Source organism: Cyprinodon variegatus, unplaced genomic scaffold (assembly GCF_000732505.1).
Source record: "Cyprinodon variegatus isolate N-32 unplaced genomic scaffold, C_variegatus-1.0 Scaffold949, whole genome shotgun sequence".
In the NCBI taxonomy this organism is placed as follows: Eukaryota; Metazoa; Chordata; class Actinopteri; order Cyprinodontiformes; family Cyprinodontidae; genus Cyprinodon; species Cyprinodon variegatus.
Window position 1 is genome coordinate 222,996 of NW_015151402.1, and position 5,001 is coordinate 227,996.

Sequence of the window (5,001 nt, forward strand, 5' to 3'; positions counted from 1 at the left end):
AACTATGTAGAGGCAGTGATACCCATGCTAACTATGTAGAGGCAGTGATAGCCATGCTAACATGCTAACTATGTAGAGGCAGTGATACCCATGCTAACTATGTAGAGGCAGTGATAGCCATGCTAACATGCTAACTATGTAGAGGCAGTGATACCCATGCTAACTATGTAGAGGCAGTGATAGCCATGCTAACATGCTAACTATGTAGAGGCAGTGATAGCCATGCCAGTGCAGGGACTGACTGCAGTTCTACTGTAAGGTGCCTTGGTCAAGGTCAATGACCGGCATACCTGACATGTAACAACCATACCATGCATATTGCTTTAGGTTAATAGAATATATTAATTAGACTATGTATACTTCCAAAAAAATAAAAAATAAAATCCACCACCCCCCTTCTTTTTTACAACTAGACTACTGCAGGATAAAAGCAACTAAAATAAAAAAAAAGCTTTTAAAAAAACTATTTATTAGGACTTTTAACAGGCATAGCAACCAAAGTATGACATTTTTCCTTTTATATTTACATGTATTTTATAAACCCATTTAAAACATCATTCTTTATTATGCACTTTATTATAAAAATTAGTGTTCATAGCCATCTCATTCAAATAATGTAAACTGATGAATGAAAAAAGACTGTTATTAATAAACTGATAATAAATAAGCCATCAGAGTTGCCTTGTTTAGCCCTGTTCTTTATCCCATTGACATTGAGCAGGTACCCTTTCTCTCATATAAAAAAAAATCTTCCACACAGCAGGATGCTGCTACCATGTTTTATGATGTGTTGTGTAGTTTAAACCTGCCCAGTGTTTTGAAAATTCACCAAATCAGTGTTTTCTGCTCACTTGACCAGAGCACCTTCTTCCACTTTTTCTGCTTTTATATGAATTTCTATATACTTTATAACTCTGATATTCTTTCTGCTGGTCTGTCCCATGAAATGTTATGCAATATATTCAAGTCAGTAACTGTAACATATAAATATATGGAAAAGTTCAACAGGTATGAATACTTCTGAAATGCCCCAAAGGAACACAGAGGGAAAACCCATGAGCTCTTGGGCGCCCCCTGCTGGAATGAAAGCGTTTTTCTGTTTTTTTTTTATTTTATTTTTTTTAATTATTTAAATATTTAAAAGACTCTGCTTAAAAATTTGGTACCACATATATTTTTAATATTTATTTGGATAAACATTCTGTATCTTTTAGATAAATAATAAGGAAATACGGTATTTAATAAGGTATTGAATTTGTGTTTATAATTTATTTAGATGAGCAGAATAACATTTATCACTCATTCCATCGATAATTGCCCACATCTGGCTTCCACAATCACTCATGAACGTCTGGGTAAGAGGACCCTTCACTTCCATTATGGGAGCATCCACTTTTAATCAGCCACAGGCAGAGTTAGAGGATCTGCTTTATATCCCTTCTCTAAACCTATATTGTTTCTGTATGTTGAAACAGCATTCCCTACATTTACATGACCATGAAAGAATCTCCTTCCAGACCACCTCAGAATGCAGCAAGCGGTCTAAACATCTTCTCTCTGGTTACACATCAGGTGAAAGATTACTGTTTTAGTGTCAGGGTTTCTCCACTGACACCATGAGTCACTATGATCTTGCTTTTGCATTTGACTTTTAAGATGTAATTTTACATTTTTACACTCATATAAACTCATGTCAAGAGTGATATATGAACAAATTCTTATTGAGCTCTGAACAGCTGAATTTGCCTCCATAAACTCGTCACAAAACATTGCAAACCAAGGTAGTCCAATAATAATCTAGAGCAACATCATCACCGTGCTTTCTATGGAACCTATAAAGAAACACTGAGGGAGAGAAAAGTTGGAGATGTTCTCCTGTGGCTATGGGACCTTTGTTCACTACTGGCTCTTAACTTGCCTCTTCTTTTTTCTAACCATCAGAGGGGGATTTACCATTGAGCAATACTTGGCAGCTACCTAGGGCCCCAAGTTCCTGGGGTCCCCATAAAACTCTGTTTACATGTATGATTAATATAACTATTCCTTATCTCTTAATCACATTATGTGTTTGATAAAAATAATTTTGTTAAAATACCATCAGAATGCTACTACTATTAGGTGTGTCTCTGCCTCCACCTTCAGTGTCCACCACATTGGATCAGTCCATTTGCTAACTAATTACTTGTGTACATGGTTCTTGTTGATGGCATGAAAATAATTTCTAATAGCATTAAAATAGCATTAAATTCCTGTATGAACCCTGTAATCGCTTAATTTAATATGACATATTAAAAAAAATCCCCATCAGCTTTTAGCATATGTTCAGTTTCTGCCCAATACATATACATATATATATATATATATATATATATATATATATATATATATATTTTTTTTTTTTTTAGATTTTTGTAACGGGGATTAGTAGGATAATTCAAAACTGCTTTTTTTGAATGAAATTTGTTTGTTCTCTACTCCCAAACTCAGCATCTCTTTTCATTCCTGTAATAAGAAGTATCTTTTGAATGGATTTGATTAAACTTTAAGTCCCTCGGTATAAAAAAAAAATGTTGATGGAGATGAGAAATCTGCTTCCTCGTTTGTTAATAACCAATAGTTTGCATCGCATCATTGAAATAAACGGTGTCATTTTTATATATATAATTTCTAGTCACCGATATGTTGCTACTATATTTTAATTTGACGAACCGGAATTTGTCGATGTTCTTTTTCCTGTTTGGTGCGATTGCAATAGCGGATCTTGACCTGGCCGGACCGCAGCAGAGCAAAAAATAGCTGGGCTCCGTATTTTGTCGGTGAAGGACGGAGAAGACGTACATGGACGGAGACGTGCGGAGGAGTAGCGGTGGATGTGGAACAGCTCCCATTGATTTACATGAAAGACAAGCGCTCCGCACGACGTACGTCAGCGGGGCGGAGCAGAGCGGAGCGCTGACGGAGTATGTGGAATCTGGGTAACCCCAGATTGGTAACCCCGCCTCCTGCTCTCCTCTTTCTTGTCTGCTGTCATGATTCATGCAGCTATTATTTCATCCAAATGAAAAATGGTGACCAGATAAGCAGATTATGGCTTGTCTACAGTGAAATGAAGGATTAGTTACTTTTGCGGTCACCTTTTTACAAACACAGGAAGTAGCAATTGGCCAAGTGAGCTTAGTGCTTGGGAAAAAAATCCCTGATTCCTTTTGAGACAGCATGGAAAGTCAGCTGAGTACAAAAAAACAGAGAGGAAAACAGCAAGAAAAGGAACAATAGGAGAGGGACAAAACATAGAACAAATAATGGATGTCTATTCAATAAAAATTTCTGTATCTGTATATTTATGTGTTGTCTTCTCAATTCAGAGGACCCCCTGCCTGTCTTTGCCCAGGGCCCCAAATTTCCTAAATACGACCCTGCTAACCATGCCACCATATTTAAATTCAGCTATGCTTTTGCTTAATTACATAAACCTTGTTGGTTTTCGGCGGCATCAATCTTTTACCCAGAGATATCTTTTCCAGACTAATAGTATTTCTGACAGTTCAAACATGTTCATATTCACTCAGACTCTTTCTGTCGCATGTCGTTGCACCACTGCTTTCTTTGAGGCCATGATGACTGCAGAAATGTTGTGTGCATCTTTGCACCTGAGCTGGAATACAAGACTTGATTAATCGTTTTGTGAGTTTTGAGTATTTACAATTGCAAATCCACCTCCTCCCTATGCATATAATGTGGTCTAATATGAACTGCATAATTATGATCGCACACATGCAGAAAATTGTTCTCACTTGCAATTCTGCTCATTTTAAGCATGCAATTCAATTTGCACCTGATTTAAAGAGCTTTGCACATGCTAACATATTCACAAGCATTTCAATATATGCAAAGATCAGACCCATTAATGCCAGTGGTTAAAGTAGTTTCTACAAGTAACCTCCAACCTTTTGACAAAGGACCTTTTTGCAGCAAATCAATGGTGCTTCAAATTTCGCCACCATGCACCCTCTTCCAAAATCAACTGTTATTTATCATAGCATTAATACAATAGCATCAGAGGATCAAACAAATTACCAGCTTTAACTGACAAGGGATCTTATTGCTTTTTGTTTTTATCCAACCAAAGTTTAATCTAATTCATACACCATGAAACGTGTGGACTATAATTGGTTACACATGTAATGTGAAGCTACTGATAAACTACATGTTTCAGCCAATCAGGGGAGTCACCATCAAGAAATAAGGAGGAATATATCAGGGTATATGTTTTAATGTCTGTGACCTGGCAGATTGCTTGTAAATAAGCAAACAGAACCAAAGAACAAAGATGGCTTCTACAATATTTAACAGTTCCTGCTTTGCTGTTTTAAGGTGAATTTCTAGTCTACAATTAGGGAATAATTAATGAAAGACTTGTGTAGGGGTCTGATCTCCGCCGGTGTCTGGTAATGGCATTAGCTCAACCACATCATTTAGGAAAATCATGAGATCAAGCTTTCTTTGGAGGTCTGTTTCCAATTCATGCAAAATGTTGCTGGATCAGCTCATCATTAGTCATAAGTTTATGACAATATATTTTCGTTATTGGAAAATCTTGTTACCATGTTTCACAGCACCATTGCTGTCATATTCAGCTGACAGAGATCATTCAATCTTGTAAAAAATTATTTTCCTATTGAATAGCGTGACTAAATAATAAGCTAGATTCAGTCTTGCTAAAAACAAGAGTGATATAATCATTTATTGGCAAAGCCTTATTAAAATAACTCTTATTAACACCCAAAAGGAATAGATCCTAAAGCGATATCTGATTAAGTTAATTTCTTTCTGATAATATCCCCCTATTTTTATACATATACTGAATAGTCTTTGACATTAATATTTTCTATACAATAATGCGTTGGCAAAAATAAATATTAGGATTCCTGACAGACAGTTTAAGCTTAGCAATTATTTTATTTTAGTTGGACGTCGGAGTTCAGATCTGGGAAGGACCAT